Below are 24,279 nucleotides of genomic sequence, written 5' to 3' on the forward strand. Positions count from 1 at the left end.
AAAATGTTATTGGGATCATTTCTAGAGTTTTTTATTTAAAAAAAATGTATGTCAACGTAATTTTATTTTTATTTATTTTGGAGAAGAGTCTCCTTTTAAATAGTCACCAGAACTGACCTTCTCACAGTCATTCTACAAAAAGAAATATTAGGTCCCTCCGCGACCTGTAGCATGCTGTGATACAGCATGTGCTTATGTACAGTATATATTGTTCAGGCTAGTATATCATCGCACCCCGGTGCCCCCCCGAACTAGGGACCCCACCCCCGAAAAATAACCACTGCTACCAACAATTCAGCACCGCTGTCCTGGCCATACTGTCTGTCGACGCCAGGGACAAACACTCTCCATGCTCGCTTTCTAAATCATGCAACCGCTCCCTGAATTCGCTCTGGCCGCATCCCGCTGTGTGTGTGTCAGTGTGTGTCCGCGTGTGAAGTACAACCAGTCGACCACACGGACAGCTACCATACAGCATACCTGTCTCTCTGTCTCTCGGCACATGTGAAATTGAAAAGTCCCGTTGGTGGTAATCCTCTGCTTTTTTACATAACACAGCAAGGCATGTGTCATTAGAGTCATTATGTAGTGATTTTTAATGACATTTCATCCCTCTCGCTCTCTTTCATTCCTCTGTCTCTCATCCCTCTATTTCTTCTCTCTCTCTCTCTCTCTCTCTCTCTCTCTCGTGGGTGGGGATCTACTAAGGGGTCGATAAAACTGACTAGCAGCATAATTAGCTCACACACTAAGCGGCCCGCGTAGTTTGACTATCTTAATTAGGGTCATGTACACACAAAGCGTTTCTTGGTATGCTTCTCTAATTACACAGGGTTTCCAAGAAAGGGGCATAGTAATGTCTAATGGTAGCGCTATTACACTACACACGATAACTGGTGCTGCCATACAGAATATTACGCTACACCAGATAACTGGTGCTGCCATACAGAATATTACACTACACCAGATAACTGGAGCTGCCATACAGAATGTACAGAATATTACACTACACCAGATAACTGGTGCTGCCATACAGAATATTACGCTACACCAGATAACTGGTGCTGTCATACAGAATGTACAGAATATTACACTACACCAGATAACTGGTGCTGCCATACAGAATATTACACTACACCAGATAACTGGAGCTGCCATACAGAATGTACAGAATATTACACTACACCAGATAACTGGTGCTGCCATACAGAATGTACAGAATATTACACTACACCAGATAACTGGAGCTGCCATACAGAATGTACAGAATATTACACTACACCAGATAACTGGTGCTGCCATCCAGAATGTACAGAATATTACACTACACCAGATAACTGGTGCTGCCATCCAGAATGTACAGAATATTACACTACACCAGATAACTGGTGCTGCCATACAGAATGTACAGAATATTACACTACACCAGATAACTGGTGCTGCCATCCAGAATGTACAGAATATTACACTAGACCAGATAACTGGTGCTGCCATACAGAATGTACAGAATATTACACTACACCAGATAACTGGTGCTGCCATACAGAATGTACAGAATATTACGCTACACCAGATAACTGGTGCTGCCATACAGAATATTACACTACACCAGATAACTGGAGCTGCCATACAGAATGTACAGAATATTACACTACACCAGATAACTGGTGCTGCCATACAGAATATTACGCTACACCAGATAACTGGTGCTGTCATACAGAATGTACAGAATATTACACTACACCAGATAACTGGTGCTGCCATACAGAATATTACACTACACCAGATAACTGGAGCTGCCATACAGAATGTACAGAATATTACACTACACCAGATAACTGGTGCTGCCATACAGAATGTACAGAATATTACACTACACCAGATAACTGGAGCTGCCATACAGAATGTACAGAATATTACACTACACCAGATAACTGGTGCTGCCATCCAGAATGTACAGAATATTACACTACACCAGATAACTGGTGCTGCCATCCAGAATGTACAGAACATTACACTACACCAGATAACTGGTGCTGCCATACAGAATGTACAGAATATTACACTACACCAGATAACTGGTGCTGCCATACAGAATGTACAGAATATTACACTAGACCAGATAACTGGTGCTGCCATACAGAATGTACAGAATATTACACTACACCAGATAACTGGTGCTGCCATACAGAATGTACAGAATATTACACTACACCAGATAACTGGTGCTGCCATACAGAATGTACAGAATATTACACTACACCAGATAACTGGTGCTGCCATACAGAATGTACAGAATATTACACTACACCAGATAACTGGTGCTGCCATCCAGAATGTACAGAATATTACACTACACCAGATAACTGGTGCTGCCATCCAGAATGTACAGAATATTACACTAGACCAGATAACTGGTGCTGCCATACAGAATGTACAGAATATTACACTACACCAGATAACTGGTGCTGCCATACAGAATGTACAGAATATTACACTACACCAGATAACTGGTGCTGCCATACAGAATGTACAGAATATTACACTACACCAGATAACTGGTGCTGCCATACAGAATGTACAGAATATTACACTACACCAGATAACTGGTGCTGCCATACAGAATGTACAGAATATTACACTACACCAGATAACTGGTGCTGCCATACAGAATGTACAGAATATTACACTACACCAGATAACTGGTGCTGCCATACAGAATGTACAGAATATTACACTACACCAGATAACTGGTGCTGCCATACAGAATGTACAGAATATTACACTACACCAGATAACTGGTGCTGCCATACAGAATGTACAGAATATTACACTACACCAGATAACTGGTGCTGCCATACAGAATGTACAGAATATTACACTACACCAGATAACTGGTGCTGCCATCCAGAATGTACAGAATATTACACTACACCAGATAACTGGTGCTGCCATCCAGAATGTACAGAATATTACACTACACCAGATAACTGGTGCTGCCATCCAGAATGTACAGAATATTACACTAGACCAGATAACTGGTGCTGCCATACAGAATGTACAGAATATTACACTACACCAGATAACTGGTGCTGCCATCCAGAATGTACAGAATATTACACTACACCAGATAACTGGTGCTGCCATACAGAATGTACAGAATATTACACTACACCAGATAACTGGTGCTGCCATACAGAATGTACAGAATATTACACTACACCAGATAACTGGAGCTGCCATACAGAATGTACAGAATATTACACTACACCAGATAACTGGTGCTGCCATCCAGAATGTACAGAATATTACACTACACCAGATAACTGGTTGTGCCATTGAGAGTGTACTGAACTCCCTGGATGGGCCTGAACCACCCAACCCCATCCCTCCTTCTCTTTGATTCCAACATGACTGAGCAGTGAAGCAGAACAATCAATACCCCTTTTCAAACAGAATAGGAAGGAAGGCTATCTCCAGCCTTCACTCTCTGGAGATAAAAAAAGAAGGAGAGAGAGTGAGTGAGTAGAGAAAGAAACAGAGCGAAACAGAAAAGAGAGAAAAAGGCGAGCTTCGAGCGTGCCAGCCAGGTGCGTGAAAGCAGTAGAGAAAATTGGTCTGGACTGGTGTTTCAAGCTCAATTCAGCATCAACAAGCTACAGCAGAGCTAGCATGTCACGCAGACCACAGAGCTTATAGACAATTTCTTTTTGGAGAGAGATAGAACGAGCGAGATAGACAGAGACAGAGTCTCTCTCTCTCTCTCCCTCTCTCGGAGAGGGGCAACTGGAGGCCTCTAAGTGTTGGGTTAAGTAGATAACCTAACCCAACGGTGCAGAACAGAGAACACATAACACCAATACTCAATCACTATGAACCCAGGTTGACAGGAAAAGATGAGTTCAGAAGGCAGCCATTTTGTCTACTCCTTTCTTTGGCACGCCTGCCTGAGTAGTGATAGTGATAGTAATACACCTCTGCTGCAGCACTGGGCTGACAGAAGGAGAGTAAAGCAGTATAGCTAGCTAATAATGACTGCTAAAGAGAAAAGGGGCTTTCTGCTAGCGCTGGATCTCACAGGCTGCGTCTCAAATGGAACCCTATAGCGTACTATTTTTGACCATAGTGCATTATATAGGGAATATAATTATACTGGGACACAGGCACAATCTCACATCACACAACAGGAAACATCTGTCATAACTCCCCTTAAAGTCCACTATCTTTATGCACTCTAGTCCATGGGCCAGAGGGACAAATTTCACATTCACTATATATACAAAAGTATGTGGACACCCCTTCAAATTAGTGCATTCGGCTATTTCAGCCACACCTGTTGCTGAAAGGTGTATCAAATTGAGCACCCGTCCATGCAATCTCCACAGACAAACATTGACAGTAGAATGGCCTTACTGAAGAGCTCATAATGCTAGGAAAAGTCTAAACGATGGTGCCTAGCTATCTATTGCTGATTTAACCATAGGGTACATACGTTTCAATATGGCCGCCAACAGGATTGTTCTGACATTGATACAACTCTTTCAAAAATAGGTTGAATATGCCAAAGGATAATTAAAAATATATATTATAGTTATGCAGATAGCAAAACCAATTTAGCAAGGTTTGCAAAATATATCATCTTTGTAAAATATTACCAAAATTGTTTTAAAAATGACTATTTAGCAAAAGTAATTGCTAAATAGATGGATTTTTTTCTAAACACCAATTGCATAACTTCATGTCATGTTATGTTTGACAACTAGCCACTGAACTAATGGCTACACAATTATTAGGTAACTTATAGTATTTCATTAAATAACTTGAAAGGTTGAAGGTTAAAGGGCAACATTTTAAGATGATGATGGTCAGGGACAGAAGAGCATATAATCACCAATGTTCCCTTTAAGAGACAATGTGCTTACCTAAATATCTGTTTTAACTTGCTGGGAAAACTCAACAAATGACAAACCACACCTTTCATCTTAGCATGCTGAGTATTGCTATACAACAGACTATTATAGGTGGCAACTATAAAGCTAACATGCTACCAGATTTGGATCTCTTGGACTTCCCAGTATGACCAATTTCCCCACAACAGATATGTAGTTCTGCTACTTGTAACATTGTTGTTTCAATGATGAGTCAGTCTATGTAAACCATTAGATCTGATAGAAAAAAAATATATTAAAAAATCCCATGGTTTTTAAGATGAGATCCACCCAATAGAATGTTCCATAGTTGTTTGATACAGGCATTTCCAATGAGCATGTGAACATTCCAACTTCTTTCAACATAATTTTATCAGCCTGCAAACATTCCATTGCATAGACTCCAATACAACAAGATATACAAAATTGTAGAAATATACTTTTTTGGAGAGGTTATATTTCAATTTGACCAGGGGCTTGTGGGGAACAATTTAATACCATCAAACCTTTGCTACCCCAAAGTGGACACATTTTTCCGCTGGCCAATGGACTACTCCATAGCGGCGTGTAGCCTAGTGGTTAGAGTGTCGGCCAGTAACGAGTGACATAAATAAGGGTTCATAGCTTTCACTTGGATTTACCTGGTCAGCCTACATATGTCATGGATGTCATATTGTACACTCATATGTCATATATTGTACACTCAGTATATTCAGTATATAAGCTCCATGCTATGATCAATCACAATTCCCTACAGTACACTCCCCATATACTCCCAATAGGACAATAATGGAATAAATCTGTCACATTTCCCCATACAGCAGATTTACATTAGAGATATGTCCTAATTGCCTCTACTCAGTACTGTATGTACAGTATACCCTTTTCTCCTAGTTCTCCCTATAACAGCTAATAATCTCAGCTCCATTATGAGTCCAGGGAGGGAGTTTACTTTATATACAGTGCCTTCGGAAATTATTCAGACCCCTTGACTTTTTCCACATTTTGTTACGTTACAGCCTTATTCTAAAATGGATATAAAATAAAAACAATCCTCAGCAATCTACACACAATACCCCAAAGCGAAAACAGGTTTTTAGACATTTGTTGAAAAAACTGAAATATCTTATTTACACAAGTATTCAGACCCTTTGCTATGAGACTCGAAATTGAGCTTGAGTGGCCCAGCCACAGCCCGGACTTGAACCTGATCGAACATCTCTAGAGAGACCAGAAAATATCTGTGCAGCAACGCTCCACATCCAACCTGACATACCTTGAGAGGATCTGCAGAGAAGAATGGGAGAAACTCCGCAAATACAAGTGTGCCAAGCTTGTAGCGTCATACCCAAGAAGACTCGAGGCTGTAATTGCTGCCAAAGGTGCTTCAACAAAGTACTGAGTAAAGGGTCAGAAAACGTATGTAAATGTGATATTTTTATGAAAATGTTATTTTTTTGCAAACATAAAAAAAAAACTGTTTTTGCTTTGTCGTTATGGGGTATTGTGTGTAGATTGATGAGGGGATTTAAAAAAAAATATCAGTTTTAGAAAAAGACTAATGTGGAATGTGGAAAAAGTCAAGGGGTCTGAATATTTGTCATAAAATACTTTCCCATCCATAACCCAATTCCTGAACCCATTTCCTGAATTCCCTGCAGAGCTAAATGAAGGGGATGTTGGCCTGCTGTGAGTGAGGGGTGTGTACTGTGGGTGAAGGGGGTGTACTGTGAAGGACAATCCAACATGTAATGGCCATTTCCTGGATGTTTATGGCTGTCATGCACATGGCCAATTCCCAACATGAGCTCTTCCTCCTACCAGGCTGTCAACAATATCTACTACACCCATAACCCCATGTCATCCACAAATCTCTCCTCCTCTTCCTCTTTCCTCCTCTTCCTCATCTTCAATCTCCTCCCCATCAACAATGGCCACTAACTACCTCAATAACACATGTCATCCACACATCCTCATTTTCGAGACACAGATGCTGGACTGGAGACGAAGAACTATTTTCAGACTACTCCATTGCACTCTTTTTTGGGGAGAGTTCAGCTAAGGCTCTCAAATCCATTTATTTTTTTCATTCCTTATGAATAAGATATGCATCTAATTTCTTCTCTGGGTGATTTAATCCACCACACTGTGACTGAGATAGAGACCCAAATGTGTATTTTAATAATACAAACGTATGAAAAACGATCTCTGAGACTTTCTCTGCTTCATTTCATCCTCCACTAGTCTTGTAAGTCATGAGTCAGCGTTGGTAAGAGCCCCACATTGGTTAACTGTGGTTTAACAGTGGTTTAACTGCCTTGTTCAGGGGCAGAACAACCTTGTCAGCTCAGGGATTAAATCCACCAACCTTTCGGTTACTGGCCCAACGCTCTAACCACTAGGCTACCTGCCGCCCCCGGAACTAAAGTTTTGCGTAATTGGTCAGCTGCTCAATTAAGTTCTGGGTCCATATGTGTTATTGCTGGGATCAAGAGATGCTAGGACAAGGAGCAGAACCGGAATCCGCTCTCTTTGCAAGTTACGGGCTGAATGTCCCCTCCCCTTCTGACATTCAAATCGTGATTTGTCCAAATAACCAGTGACCAAAAACCCAAACACCAGAACTACTTCTGCTCGTTATCCCACGCAACACATTCCTTCCCGACAGATTCTATGGTACCAGTTATGTTTGCGTAGATCTGTCCATAAGAGATTATTCACTTGCTTACCCTCATATACACTGTACATATTAACTGGATTTTTTTACTAGTTATGCTACCTAGCTCCACATGCTCAAGACCAGCCACAGTCTCAAACATACAATTCCTTCCATACATGTCAGATGAATTCCACTGTCACCACTAAATTAATGCAGATGACTGTAAGCCTAATATTCAAATCATCTCTAATGTACAGATGCTTCATTCCATATAAGTCAAGATGAATGCCACTGTTGAGTACTTTAATTTAGGTGAACATATATTCACATTTCTGTAAGGTACTGATGCTTATTAGTGAGATGCCCTATGAAGATTTGCCTGGATCAAAGGACAAGGTGGTGGTGAAGTTATTTAACTATGAAGTGGGTGTTAGATGATGGCGTAGGAAAACAAAACAACACAGTCCTGTTTCCTCATTCCTCTCCTCTCTACCACGTCTACATTCCTGCTCTGCTCTGTCTTCATTAAGGGACAGGGACAAACACACGCTAGCGCGCACACACACACACACACACACACACACACACACACACACACGCACACACACAACCCTGGGAGGTGAGGTGGAACCACCCACACACATAGACACACACACACACACACACACACACACACACACACACACACACACACACACACACACACACACACACACACACACCCTGGTGCAACAACACGCTGCAGAAACAACACCAGAAACCCAGCCTGTTAGTCCACTCCTAGTCCTAACCCTAACGCTCCTTTACATACCTACATACAGTACCTATGTGGGTTGGGCTATCCCCTCCACTTCCTGGCAGAAAACACTAAAACAATGACACATTCTGACAGATCTCTTCTTACAGCAGATACACACACATTCCTGCAGGCATGCACACTTTTTGTTTTCTTTTGTTCTACTGTGATCTTGACTGTATGTTTTGTTTATTCCATGTGTAACTCTGTGTTGTTGTATGTGTCGAATTGCTACGCTTTATCTTGGCCAGGTCGCAGTTGCAAATGAGAACTTGTTCTCAACTAGCCTACCTGGTTAAATAAAGGTGAAATAAAAAACAATTTAAACGTGTGTGCGCACACACGCACATGCCCCTCGGACCATTGGTTATTTACTCTATCACATGTGAATGAGAGTAAAAGATGACATATTTTCCTCCAGAAGAAAGACCTGGTGCGTGTCCCAAATGGCACCTTATTCCCTTTATAGTGCACTGCCTTTGACGAGATAAAGGATATAGGGTGTCATTTGGGATCCAGCCCCAGTGAACACAGAGCCGCTGTAAATAAGCAGAGTAAATGTTATTGTAGCCGTAGTGGAGGGCTTCCAGGAGTTGCTTTAAGGGGAGAGTTAATATTGCTGTAAACTGTGGGTCAGTGGGAGCGGGGGTCTGGTTTCCGGCCGACAACAGGCCCTATGTGTATCTTTGGCCCACAAACCAAACCAGGATGGAGGCTGAGGCTGTTGCAGCTGGGGTGCTATATATCTGATTGTAAATCCTGTGTAAATCCGATCACCGCAATCTCATCTAACCTAATCTACGAGGCGTTGATGTCACAGAAAAATACCCGTTCCAATCTGATAATTTCCGGAATACTGTGCTGTATTGTCATTAACTGTGGCTTATTCTGATCTCTTCCTCTGTTCTATATACAGTTCTGTACATCAAACACCAAAAGTGTGTATTAATCTGCTGGTGAGGGGAAACACACACACTCTTACATGCTCACACACACACACATGCTCTCACAGTGAGTGTGCCTCTAATGCATGTGTCAGCAGCTGGAACCAAAGCTCTGATAGGCATTTGAATATGACCTTCACAGAAGAGCTGTCGTCTCCAAAAACACTGGGTTTCATTTCCCCTGGGATGTGTGTGTGCGCGCGCCTGTGTGTGTGTGTGTGTGTGTGTGTGTGTGTGTGTGTGTGTGTGTGTGTGTGTGTGTGTGCGCGAGCGCGAGTGCATGCTTGTCCATGCGTGCGTGCATGTGTGTGGAAATGTCACATTTTTGGGTCTAAATGTGGACATGACACAGGGTGAATGGCAGTCTTTGACACGACTCCTCACAGCCATACTGCTCTACTACTACACCCTCTGTGTGGATCGGACCCACTATGAGACTCTAGTGTAGAAAATACCTTGATCAAAGTGACCTCTGTGAAAACAGTGGGGAAGTGTAGAAGGGGAACTGAAGGGTGGTAGGAACTAGCAATGAGATAAAACGAGATTAGATGAGATAGGTTTGAATTATCTGTTTAAACATACATTTATTTCGCAACTTTTAAAGTGCAAAAACTGAATGCAGGGAGTATGTGGGAAATTACTGAGTAAAGAGCAAATTCCGTTTCTGTAATATGGGGAGTGAGTTGTTATTTGACAGGGAGGCATCATCATCATAACACAGGAGTTTGTGAAGAATTCAGATCACCTTTAAATCCCTCTCTCCTATACTTTCTGTAATACTCCTGTCTCTTTCTCTCCCTCTGTGAGGGAGTTTCAGGTCTTCCAGGTAAACACAGTTTAATCCCTTCAAATAATGAGAGGCACAGCTGATAAGGGAATCATTAACTACAGCATGAGAGAGAGTAATCCTGCCGCTTATGGAACGGTTTGGAGGTTTGACTGGGATAGTCCCTAGCTCTTAAAGGCTGGGATAGTACCGACATACTATCTTAAAAGCCCATTCCTTAACACTAAATCCAAGAAGATGGCAGCTCCACCACTTGGTTTGCTGTGAAACTGAAGGATGGGGCTGCAGATACGTACGCACAACTTTCAAATTCATACTGAAGGCTGGGATATTCCCTCTCTATGATGCATTTTGTTGCCATCCAGAGTCAACAAAACATGGTGGTGTCCTCCTAGTACTGCTGTTTCCTGTCCACCACACCAACCCTTATACCTGAGAACTACAATCTAAAGACAAACCATATAAGTAGAAGGGACAACACCCTCTCCTCCCTCTCCTTATTTCTACTTAGGTCCATTCCTCATCTCTCCCTTTGTGGGACTGTCTGAACAGGCTTCAGAAGTGGCCACAAATGACATGGAACAGGGACAGGGTGACTGATTATGACAACTGGGTTCCTTTCGGAAGGACTCTGTGGTAATGTGTCATGTTGAGATGAATAGAAACGTGTTGATTAGAGCCCGGACAACATGATCTCTCTTACTACTCACTATCTGTTTCCTGTTGTAAGAAAACAAAGGCTTTATTTTGAAACAATCCCTTTGTACTCAACCTCATCCAAATCCTATTGACAGGTAGCTCTACCCATCACCACAGTTAAAGTACACTGAACAAAAATACAAACACAACATGTAAAGTGTTGGTCCCATGTCTCATGAGCTGAAATAAAAGGTCTCAGAAATGTTCCATACATACAAAAAGCATATTTCTCTCAACTTTTGTGACAAATGTGTTTACAACCCTGTCAGTGAGAATTTCTCCTTTGCCAAGATAATCCATCCACCTGACATATGTGACATATCAAGAAGCATGATCATTACACAGGTGCTCCTTGTTCTGGGGACAATAAAAGGCCACTCTAAAATGTGCAGTTTTGTCACGGAACACAATGCCACAGATGTTTCAAGTTTTGAGGGAGCGTTTAATTATAGAGCATTAGGCAGTATGTCCAACTGGCTGCACAACCGCAGACCAACCAAGACCTCCACATCCGGCTTCTTCACCTGTAGGATCATCTGAGACCAGCCACCCAGACAGCCGATGAAACTTTGGGTTTGCATAACCAAATCATTTCTGCACAAACTGTCAGAAACTGTCTCAGGGAAGCTCATCCGCGTGCTCGTCGTCCTCCCCAGGGTGCAGTTCAGCGTCGTAACTGACTTCAGTGGGCAAATGCTCACCTTCAATGGCCACTGGCACACTGGAGAAGTGTGCTCTTCATGGATTAATCCCAGTTTCAACTGAACCGGGCAGATGGCAGACGTTCAGATGTCAACGTTGTGAAAAGACTGCCCCATGTTGGCAGTGGGGTTATGGTGTGAGAAGGCATACGCTTCGGACAACGAACACAATTACATTTTATCGATAGCAATTCGAATGCACAGAGATACCGTGACGAGATCCTGTGGCCCATTAAGGTGCCATTCATCCTCCGGCATCACCTCATGTTTCAGCATGATAACGCACGGCCTCATGGGATGCTCTGGATCTACGTGTATGACAGCGTATTCCAGTTCCCGCCAATATCCGGCTACTTCGCACAGCCATTGAAGAGGAGTGGGACAACATTACACAGGCCACAATCAACTCTATGCGAAGGAGATGTGTCGCGCTGCATGACGCAAATGGTGGTCACACCAGATACTGACTGGTTTTCTGATCCACGTCCCTACCTTTATTTTTAAGGTATCTGTGACCAACAGACACATATCTGTATTTCCAGTCATGTGAAATCCATAGATTAGGGCCTAATGATTGTTTTTAAATTGGAAAGTATTCAGACCCCTTGACTTTTTCACCATTTTGTTACGTTACAGCCTTGTTCTACATTTTTATTTTATTTTTTATCCTCAGCAATCTACACACAATACCCCTTAATGACAAAATGAAAACAGGTTTTTGGACATTTTTGCAAATGTATGAAAAAAAAATACGAATATCACATAAGTATTCAGACCCTTTTCTATGAGACACGAAATTGAGGTCAGGTGCCTACTGTTTCCATTGATCACCCTTGAGATGTTTCTACAAATTGATTGGAGTCTACCTGTGTTCAGTTGATTGGACATGATATGGAAAGGCACAATTGTGTCTATATAAAGGTCCCACAGTTGACAGTGCATGTCAAAGCAAAAACCTAGCCATGAGGTCGAAGGAATTGTCCGTACAGCTCGGAGACAGGAATGTGTCGAGGCACAGATCTGGGGAAGGGTACCAAAAATGTCTGCAGCATTGAAGGTCCCCAATAACGCAGTGGCCTCCATCATTCTCCATCAAACAAGAAGTTTGAAACAACCAAGACTCATCTTAGAACTGGCAGCCCAGCCAAATTGAGCAATCGGGGGAGAAGGGCCTTGGTCAAGAAAGTGACCAAGAACCTGATTGTCACTCTGGCAGAGCTCCAGAGTTCCTCTGTGGAGATGGGAGAAACTCCTAGGACAACCATCTCTGCAGCACTCCACCAATCAGGCCCTTATGGTAGAGTGGCCAGACGGGAAGCCTCTCCTCAGTAAAAGGCACATGACAGCCCACTTAGAGTTTGCCAAAAGGCACCTAAAGGACTCTCAGACCATGAGAAATAAGATTAGGGAGACCTGAAAATAGCTGTGCAGCAACACTCCCCATCCAACGTGACATAGCTTGAGAAGATCTGCAGAGAAGAATGGGAGAAACTCCACAAATTCATGTGTGCCAAGCTTGTAGCGTCATACCCAAGAAGACTCAAGGCTGTAAACGCTGCCAAAGCTGCTTCAACAAAGTACTGAGTAAAGGGTCTGAATACTTATGTACATTTTATTTATAATAAAAAAATGTATACATTTGCTAAAATGTCAAAAAATTTGTCTTTGCTTCGTTATTATGGGGTATTGTGTGTAGATTGATGAGGGAAAAAACAATTGAATACATTTTAGAATAAGGCTGTAACCTAAGAAAATGTGGAAAAAGTCAAGGGGTCTGAATACTTTCCGGAGGCACCGTAAATATCTACACTAGAATGTTACACCACGTACTACTGGCCTCATTGTTGTGGTGAGGAATGCAAAATACCTGGTCAATGCTAAAATAACACAGACCCATTATTACACCAATGTCCCCCAGAGTCAACCCTCACCCCTCTGTGACCAAAACAAGAGGACATGAGATCAGCTCATACTTAGGGAGCAAGGGGTGAGGGGTGATGGGGTGACTTGACCATATGAAAGCTTCGGTGGCTGACCGAGGAAGAGGCGGTGTGTAATTCCACTGCTTACTATTACAGACGTCGGCTAAATCTGAGCCCTAAAGAACACAGACTGTTTTCCCTCCGCAATGGGAATCGCACGCTAGCAAGTGGGCTTTAACAGAACCCAGGGAAAACCAACTCGGGAAAAGAGCTCTGGCAGGAAATCAAATATTTCATCAAAACACAACTAGGCCTACTGTGTCTACTGTACAGCCTTTCTATCTGATTGTCTACAGTGAAAAAAAGGTGCCTTGGATATCCACTAAGACATATTTTCCACTCAAATCCTATGCACAAAATGCTAGATTAACCCAATGTATAAATAGTGTTTTATACAGTATAGTCTGTCACGAGAGACTATATCCCATATAATGGTGATGTACAGTGTGGCTTTTCTAACTCTTAGACCAACTCTGAGAGCCGAGCCACTCCCAGTCCCAAGCAGATGGAAAAAACCACTGTGGAGAAAGAAAGAGAGAGCGAGAGACAAGTCTATAAACAAAATTACTAGAGCTTTTTTCCATCTCTTTAATGCTTCTGTTGTTGTTTGGGAGCCTTTAATGTGAACACTATAAAAAGAGAGGGAAGGAGAGAGAGGAGGACAAGAGGGAGATGACAGGCAACAGCCAAGTCTGATGTGGCGGAGTCGGGCGGAGGCAGGGAGGTCTACCCCCAAACTTTAATTTAGTAGCATGACGTCCAATTTGTACAAGGCTTCTTCAGAGATACCAGACTTTGACACTTTGGGTTCTCTGTGACTGTCTATAGAGGAAATCTGAAATAACACATTAGGATCCTCAGACGAGAAAATGTCACAAAAAACGTCCTCCATTTTAAGTTGTATGGCACTGAAATGGTTACGTGGTTCCATCTACTTTTTCTATGCTTAGGATTTGGACTATCTACATTTAGTGCTACTGACAGGAACCTACAGAGCTACACCATGTTATGTGTTCTCTTTGTAATCTCTCTGAGGAGTTTTAAAATGGTGGATCATTTGGCCATGTTAAGATGGAGATGGACACACACAGGAGTAACAGAGCAACGGACACCCCGCAGCTATGTCTGGGAGGGTGTCTCACCCAGACCAGCGAGACACCCTCCCAGACCTGCAAGACCCCTCCCCCCCGAAGGACCTGCACCGAGAGAATCCACAACAAGAGGACCTACACCCAGACCACAGCATCACCAGCCACACCCCAACCAGCTAAGATCACCCCAAGCACACCCTGGCCAGACCCTATATAGGCCCCCATATCAGACCTATGCCCCTTCTGCCCACCCCATGCCCCCCACACCTGCAGCAAGGACCTCAACATGACAGCAGGACATATTCCCAGACAGTGAGCAGAGCAACAGGCCCAACCCCAACTATTACACCTGCCCAAGCCCCAACCTGTGACCTTAGAGGTATGTATCAGATGCTCAACATGCTCTGCTCACACCTACTGTGACGGTCCAGGCCTAAAAGGAACATCAAATTCGACATAACAATTAGAATCTGGCAAAAAATCCTTGAATTAGTTATGGAACCCATTGCCCTTTATAGTTGTGAGGTCTGGGATCCGCTCACCAACCAATATTTCACAAAATGGGACAAACACCAAATTGAGACTGCATGAAGAATTCTGCAAAACTATCCTCCATGTACAATGTAAAACACCAAATAATGCATGCAGAGCAGAATAACCGCGAATGATCAAAATCCAGAAAAGCGATTCCCAAACCTTCCATAACAAAGCCATCACCTACAGAGAAATGAACCTGGAGGAGAGCCCCCTAATCAAGCTGGTCCTGGGGCTCTGTTCACAAACAGACCCCACAGAGCCCCAGGACAGCAACACAATTAGACCCAACCAAATCATGAGAAAATAAAAAGATAATTACTTGACAAATTTGTAACGATTTTCCAAAAAAACATAGCAAATTAGAACGCTATTTGGTCCTAAACAGACAGACACAGTGGCATAATACCTGACCACTGTAACTGACCCAAAATTAAGGAAATCTTTGACTATGTACAGACTTAGTGAGCATAGCCTTGCTATTGAGAAAGACTACCAAAGGCAGACCTGGCTCTTAAGAGAAGACAGGGTATGTGCACACACTGCCCACAAAATGAAGTGGAAACTGAGCTGCACTTCCTAACCTCCTGCCAAATGTATGACCATATTAGAGAAACATATTTCCTTCAGATTACACAGACAAACAAAGAATTTGAAAACAAATCCAATTTTGATAAACTCCCATATCTATTGGGTGAAGTACCACAGTGTGCCATCACAGTAGCAAGATGTGTGACCTGTTGCCACAAGAAAAGGGAAACCAGTGAAGAACAAACACCATTGTAAATACAACCTATATTTATGTTTATTTAGTTTCCCTTTTGTAATTTAACTATTTGCACATCATTACAAATAATGTAAATAGAGATAATATGACATTTGAAATATCTTTATTCTTTTTGAACTTTTGTGAGTGTAATGTTCATTGTTAATTTTTTATTGTTTATTTCACTTTTGTTTATTATCTATTTCACTTGCTTTGGCAATGTAAACATGTTTCCCATGCCAATAAAGTCCTTTAAATTGAAATTGAACTGAGAGAGAGAGGGAGAGAATAGAGAGAAGAGACAGACAGAGAGCGAGATATACAGTAGGCCTACAGTACAGTAACAGTATGTTGCCACAGCCCAGGCCACTGTAGTCTCTACTGACAGCTGGGTCAGTGAGGACCAGCCACTGAGAACCAGCCAGCAGCCACAGCCACAGGGGTCTAACCAGTAACTCCAGGGGTGGCCAGGCAGGAAGAAGCAGAGCCTGTCAGACTGGCTCACCCAGTCCCCTGTGGCTGTCCTAACTCCCCTGAATGGATCACCCTCACACAATGGCTGGCCCTCTCTTAGACCAATTAGACAGTGTCATAAACAAGTTATCTTAAAGATGATTATTTCCGTACAGTCATCTAAAAGCCACCCTGCGTGTGTGTGCAGGGGTAAAATGGAGATTTGAGAGGTGAGGCGGCCCTACACCCAGGGGCGAGCCAGGATGGGTGGGGAAGATGGGAGAGTTGGACATGGATCTATAATTGCATTTTCGTAGTGGCATAGAGTAGAGCAGAGGTATTTCTAGGATTTAGGCTACACACGAGGCACAGGTTTTAGTAGGGTCCAGGTACAAAATTGCATGCAATTCTACATGCAATTCTACGTATACTCCTACACAAAATGTTTTTTCATGAGCACCAACAAGTGAAGTTCATAGCAGCATACAGTGCCTTCAGAAAGTATTCACACCCCTTGACTTTTTCCACATTTTGTTGTGTTACAGTCTGAATTTAAAATTGATACAATTTTGATTTTTTTGTCACTGGCCTACACACAATACCCCATAATGTAAATAAAAAATAAAAAGCTGAAATGTCTTAAATCAATAAGTATTCAAACCCTTTGTTATGTTAAGCCTAAATAAGTTCAGGAGTAAACATTTGCTTAACAAGTCACATAATAATTGCATAGACTCTGTGTGCACTGATAGTGTTTAACATGATTTATGAATGGCTACCTCATCTCTGTACCCCACGCATACTATTATGTGTAAGGTCCCTCAGTCGAGCAATGAATATCAAACACAGATTTAACCACAAAGACCAAGGCACCAAGGTAGATAGATAAAAAAAAAGGATGCATTACATTTCCCTTTTAGCATGGTGAAATGTATTAATTACACTTTAGATGTTGTATCAATACAACCAGTCACTACAAAGATACATACGTCCTTCCTAGGGCTGCGGCGGTCACAAAATTGTGTCAGCCGGTGATTGTCAAGCAAATAACTGCCGGTCTCACGGTAATTGACCGTTAATTAACATAAACATATTTAGCATCAACTGGCTTCCATACCTAGCCTACAAGCCACTGACGCTGACCTTTGGAACATTTACTGTAACCAGCATCCTCACCCAGTGAGCACTGACTGACACCGGACATCCATGGATGTTGAAAAGGAGTTGACATTTTGTCAGTCCACCCTGGCCTTTATGTTAACTTCCAAATCTGAACCTATCATAGACGTATTTCACAAATTTGTATAGTACAATACAGTGAGTAGAGCACAGTAGAGTACAGTACAATATGCGAGACCAAGTTAAGACCGAGGGGTCCGAGACTGAGTCAAGACTGAGACCAGAAAAATGCGAGCCCAGTTCAAGACCATGATTGTAATTGTGTCAAATCGCCACCATAAGAGTTCAAAATTATCTGTGTTCATATTTCAAAAGAACATTCACGTATGGATTCTTTAGACATTCAGAATGGTGAAAAAATGTATGCTGAGGGCAATAGAGAGCTACTCTACAAATTATAGCTAACCCAAACAGGTGTATAATAGATAAAAAGATTAAATAAGTTACAACTTCCCCAGGTCTCCCCTTACTAATTAGTGAGGGCGCAACTTTGAAACAATTTCCCCCACAATTTCCCCACAAGAAAATTCTGATGAGTGCGACAAAGTTTGACGATATTTTTCAGTGAAAGTATAGGACAGTAATGTTACCAGTAAAGGAGGAAGCCCAAGTTTCAATAGGCGATAAGAAATAAATGTGTCATGAAAGTAGTGTGGATATTTAGCTTGGCGAAGCGTTTGTATGCACTGACTGAATGGGAGACCAAGTCATTATCCGAAACCGAGTCAAGACCGAGTAAAAATGTATCATACACCGAGACAAGACCAAGACACTCAATATGTGGTCTCATGACCGGGCTCGAGTACTACAACACTGCGGTTTAGTATAGATCAGGGACCCATGATGTAATTTCGTCACCGCAATTCCGTTACAGGGTGTAAATCCACTTCACTTACTGTAGTTCAATAACCAAAAGAGATGTACTTCAAACTCAAGGTGCCAGGTCATAGCTGAAACCCCATTGTTTCTGCAGACATCTTTGAATCTTAAAGGTGCTACACATATGATTTCTTTGAATGTCTGCATTCTAATTTAGTGTAGGGAATCATTGTACCATGAAAATCGCTGGACATATATTTTCAATAACAAAAAATATCGTTTTTACAGCTACTGTATTTGAAGCTGGCAGACCAAAACTGAAAATTACTTTTGGTTTTGGTCCACCAGCTTCAAACAGTGATTTTGGTCCACCTGCTTCAAAAAGCTGTAAAAACAATATTTTGTGTTATTGAAAAGATATTTCACACCGATTTGGATGGTACAATGATTTCCTACACTATTCAGTGCTTGTTTTCTCACATAATCTGAAATTGAGCGAACAGTGTAAAAATTTTGCAACCAGGAAATGAGAGCTATTTCCACAAGATAACAAAGCCTCAAATTCAGAACAGCTTTCCCATTTTGACAACAGATGCCGCTCCGGAGAGAGAAATCAATAGGTGACTATCCCACCCAATCACAACACTAGCGGGTCATTCCACTATTACTGCAGATATATTATGGACCTTTTCTGAAATTACAATGCAAAGATTATAACAAATCCTATGTTTAGCACCTTCAAATCGGAGCAAATATTTAATCGTTTTTGGAAAACATGGTCGCATAAATACCTGAGAGAGATTTTACCATAATTCCGTTACCAACGTTTGTATCTGCACAGTTCTTCCACTAGCTTTTGTAAATGTTTCAGTGAAAATGTTTAAAGTATTTGTTGTGCATAGACTTGTATGGTTTGGTAAACTTGGAAATCAATGGTTGTTGGCATACATTTTAAAGTGAAAAAAATGGAGTCAAAGCGTAATTCCGTTAACATGGAATTGCCCTGTAGGCAAAATTTGCATAACCAAAGGTACTGGGGCGCAGCCCCCCTGGCTCTCGTTTGGATCACAGGTGCAGGTGAACAGCCCTGGCCGGCACTGGCCCAATTGAATCTGTCTCTGTGTGTGTGTGTGTGTGTGTGTATCCTGATCTGAATCTCTTCCTCTCCAGTCAACCCCTCTCCCCTGTAGCCTTCCTGCCAAGTCTGATGATACTGGACTGGGGCATTATTTAAGTCTCCAGGGGGTCCTTCAAGGTGCTAGATTATCCCCCATCGTCACAGGCCCCTAATTAACAGTTTGACTGAGACTAAATAGAACCCGATGCCTTGAGAAAAACACTAATAATCTATTGCTCTGGTCTCCACCCTTCATCTGCCAAACCCAGATTAGGCTGTTCTAAGGCCCCTCCAACCTGGCTGGGTTTGGGGTGAGGACAGAGCATCTAAATGGCTACTGGGGGGTGACACACACATCTTTCAAATAAGTTTAAGTGCAGCCCAGCCGTCTGCCCCCCTCCCCCGCCTGGACCCCCATATTCCCCTAAACAGCTAATCCAGTCTTTATCATAATCTGCTGGGGAGCTTTGACTGTCTGCTAGGGGAATAGAGGAAAGACCACCGCTACGATTCTGGGTCTGAGAGCGTTGAGAGCGACGACAGCAAATTAAATCTTATTTAATGGGTCTTACACTCTCAGAGAGCACTCTAAATCCTAGTCTCCTAAAAACCAAGAGGCATAGAAACGTCTGGTGCTACAGTAGAATGGCTCCATCAGGACCCATAAACTCTGGACAGACCGTACAGAGTGACCCTAGACTGGCCATCGTAACTCATCTGGCTCTTACTCTCAAGGGGTACGTCCCAAAGGGCACTCTATTCTCTACATTGTGCCCTTCTTTTGGGTAGTGCACTAAAGTAGTAGGAATAGGGTGCCATTTGGGACAAAACCCTAGACTTCTCCACTCCAATCCCCTTCTCACTAATAGTCCTGTTGTATTTAGAATGATAACTCCGTGACAGTGTGTTCTAGATCACAAATCAACTAACTTTAATTTACAGAACAGAGCAATCAACCACAGGTAGCATCCCAAATGGAACCCTTTTACCTTTATAGTGCCCTACTTATAGTGCTTTACTTTTGACCTGAGCCCTATGGGCTCATTTCAAACTCATTTTCTACAAATATACAGCCCTGCTGCCCCTTCACAGCCCTCTGTAAATAGAGTAGGAAGGGAACAACCACATCACAGGCACACACACACACTCTCTCACACACACACACACACACACAGACACACAACACACACACACACACACACAGCTGTGTTTTTACCCAACAACACTCAAACCGGCATGGCATGGCCCGGGGCCTCCAGAGCGAGGCGGGCGGTGTTGCTCGTCGGTCTGGGTTTGAGTTACGGCTGAGAGAAAGACATAGACGACCCAGAACTTACCAAAACAGCTGAGGCCTCACAGCCTAGAAGGCAGCAGGGTTAGTTGGCAGGGTCAGCTGGCACCCTCCACCTCTCCACCACCTCACAGTGAAACAGGGTGTGTCTGAAAATGTTACTAGCTGTCAAATCCTTTCAAAAGTTCATTGGACGAAAGGTTCCAAGGTCCTTCCGTCGGACCTCCTCCTCCAATTTGCATTGAGAGGAATCGAGGTAGTAAGGACATAGGAGGCAAGGATTTGACGGCTAGTACATTTTTCAGACGCAGCCGCAGACACATGGCAGGCCCGGGCCTTTGAGCATTTCTACATCACACGTGGGTTTGGCTCCTCACTCTGCCTGACTAAAAACAGATTAACATAACCGACCAACGTGTCTGTTTACCAAGACAGACAGCCGGGAGAGCAAATAATGGAGGTCACAGAAATTATAACTGTGGCTGTGTCCCAAATGGCACCATATTCCCTATATAGTGCATACATTTTGACCAGGGCCCGTATGTAGGGTGCACTATGTAGGGGACAGAGTGTCATTTGGGACACACCCTGTGTGCTCCCGCAGCACTCTCTCTAGTTCCCAGCATGTATTTCAATTAAACACAGAGCAGTGGGAAATTACAGAGCATTAACAAGAACGGAGGGAAACGGATATTATAAACATATTTATAATATAATAAATATTTATATTATAAACATTTTAGGGAGGATTTTTTATGTTGCATGGTCTAGATTTGAAGGCTGGAAAATATGTATTGATTGGATGGATGGATGGATGGATGTGTTTGGTGATTCCAGTGGAATCAAATGTTTTTCCAGGGTATTAAGAGTGTTTTATATTATTATTATAATTATAATCTAATTTTATGAGGCTGGGACATCTAAAATTCCCATGAGAAGGTGTGTTGTTTTCTGTCGGTTCAGTAAGCCTATGTAAATGAGCTTTTCATTGCAAACCTGGACCAGTAGTATTCAGATCTAGAAATTCCTTTTTAAAACGTAACAGTTCCCTTCATTCTAATTGTGCTGTTCCAGGGCTGTCGATCCTTGTTAAATGACCACATTGGGTTGAAATGGCTTCTATAAAGAATATTGGCAGTAAATGACATGACTTTGTTAAATTACTCAATCAAATCCAGTAGAGAACATCTGGCAACAGCAATCAACAAAAGCAGAAGTTTTCTTTATTCTGTTCATGTTGGCAAGAGGTATATAATGAATAGCAGTTTGCTTACAGTGTTTGTTTTTGTACATACGTGTGACTTTGACTGAAACTGTACATTAAGTGTGTGTGTGTGTGTGTGTGTGTGTGTGTGTGTGTGTGTGTGTGTGTGTGTGTGTGTGTGTGTGTGTGTGTGTATTCTTGTCATTCTCTGATCATTGATGCAGAAAGAGGAGAATCAGGCGATGTGATGGGTGGCAGGCGCCAGGCAGCCCTGTCAGCCTGAGAGACAATGCAGCAGTGATAAAACAGCAGAGAGCCCACTACAGTAATGTAAGGGCTGGAAGCACAAGGACCTTTTGATGGAGGGGCAGGCAGGAGGAAGCTATGGCTAAACGCAGCCTGCATTCTGCTCTGTGTCTACTCTCCTTTAACACCTCACCACTCAGCTACCACTATACTGCAGTCAGCCCCTCCCCACACTTGAAATGAGGGGAAAACCCTGAGTGTGTGTGTGTGTGGGGGGGGGGGGGGGGGGATACAGTACAATGGGCACCTGACACAAGGAGAGGGGGATTAAGGGAGGGATAGATGGAGGGAAAAGGAAGGGAGTGGAGGAAGTGAGAGGAAGGGAGTGAAAGAGGGAGACTGGAAAATAATGGTCATCATGTCCCCGTTTCCAGGGCTGTTGTGTCCTCTGTACTGATCCATCATACTTGGTCACACAATGGCAAAAGAGAGCGAGAGAGCGAGATGCTGTGGAGAGAGGGTGGAGGCATATACAGTCAGGAGTGAACCACACAACATTAACCACAGTACCCCTCCCCCTGAACACTTTACTACCAGCACCGAAGATGTAAAGCACACACTAATTACCCTAACACCATCAACCATCTCTGTCAGAATACAGCAGGAGAGGAGAGGAACTTAGGAGATGGTCATTTTAGGTAAAGGTGGAGAGAGTATAAGTTTCTGTTGTGTTCAGTAAATCAGTCCAGCCAGGTCACTGCATCCTGCTCCCCTGCTTCCCTCCTTGCTCCCCCTCTTCTCCCTGCGTCTCTCTCCGAGGGTCTTGTGCACATGCTGCACATGCATAATACATCAGGCAGTGGTCAGATGCAGTGGCAGTGAAGGGAACCCCTCTCCCTCTGCAGCACATGCACTCAATGGAGAGGAGACCCCCTCTGCACCACATGCTGCAGTCACCAATGCAGCTTCCCTCACAAGGGTTGGTTAGTGCTGAAATCCACCTGCAGCCCCTTCCCCTGCATCTCTTCCATCTCAATTTCTCTCTCTCTCTTCTCCTTCCCTCCCTCTATCCATCCATCTCTCTCCATCTCTATTCTGCTCCTGTCACAGCACTAGAAGTGCTTCCCCAGTATTCATCTACAATATACTGTAGTATCTGGGAAGAAAATTAAATTGTTTGATATTCACCTCGTTAATCATTATATTCTCTACAGACCTGAAACCGCAATGACTAGATGCACATGATGGAGGAAGGAGCGGAGTCACAAAAGCCAAATTGAGCTGTTTTCCAGTCCATTAATGAAGTGTTTGTAATGAAAATCACATTTGCAGTTTCACATGTAAGAAAACGCCACATCTCAAAATTTCAATTTCACATGTGAAATTGCAGGTTCACATTTTTTTTACAAACGAGGGCTCATATTCAGTGTATTTGCATATGTACATATGAACCACGCTAATGGTTTAGAAGGTTACTTTTTATGAAATGTTTATCTAATGGCCGCATGCTAATTTCTAACTGCTAGCTAGCTTAGTGATAGGCAACATCTAGCCTTCTATTTCGTCCTAGCTAGCTATTTTTAGCTTCTGTTATTGTTAACTGTCCATTGGTTTTTGCTACATGTAATACACAGGACTAAAAGGGATTTTAATAATGTTTTTGAAAATGTGTGAATGTGTTTGCTGGAATTAATGTAAACTGATACAACAATGCGATGTAAAAACAAATTGACATTGTGAGGTTAAAGAAAGTTTTGCATCACTTAATGAAAAACCTTCTACTTCGGCGCTGTCATTTACAAAACAGCCTCCAACACCCTACTCAACAAACTGGATGCAGTCTATCACAGTGCCATCCGTTTTGTCACCAAAGCCCCATATACTACCCACCACTGCGACCTGTACGCTCTCGTTGGCTGGCCCTCGCTTCATACTCGTCGCCAAACCCACTGGCTCTAGGTCATCTACAAGTCTCTGCTAGGTAAAGCCCCACCTTATCTCAGCTCACTGGTCACCATAGCAGCACCCACCCGTAGCAGGCGCTCCAGCAGGTATATCTCACTGGTCACCCCCAAAGCTAATT

The 24,279-nt window shown here is 42.7% G+C and overlaps 1 protein-coding gene across 2 annotated transcripts in view; it reads right to left on the reverse strand.

Annotated features, from left to right (window-relative positions):
• The window catches only part of spns2 (SPNS lysolipid transporter 2, sphingosine-1-phosphate), a 133,484-nt gene that overhangs the window by 103,822 nt on the left and 5,383 nt on the right, over positions 1-24,279 (reverse strand). The window lies entirely within an intron of this gene.

Source organism: Salmo trutta, chromosome 19, assembly GCF_901001165.1.
Source record: "Salmo trutta chromosome 19, fSalTru1.1, whole genome shotgun sequence".
Classification (NCBI taxonomy): Eukaryota; Metazoa; Chordata; class Actinopteri; order Salmoniformes; family Salmonidae; genus Salmo; species Salmo trutta.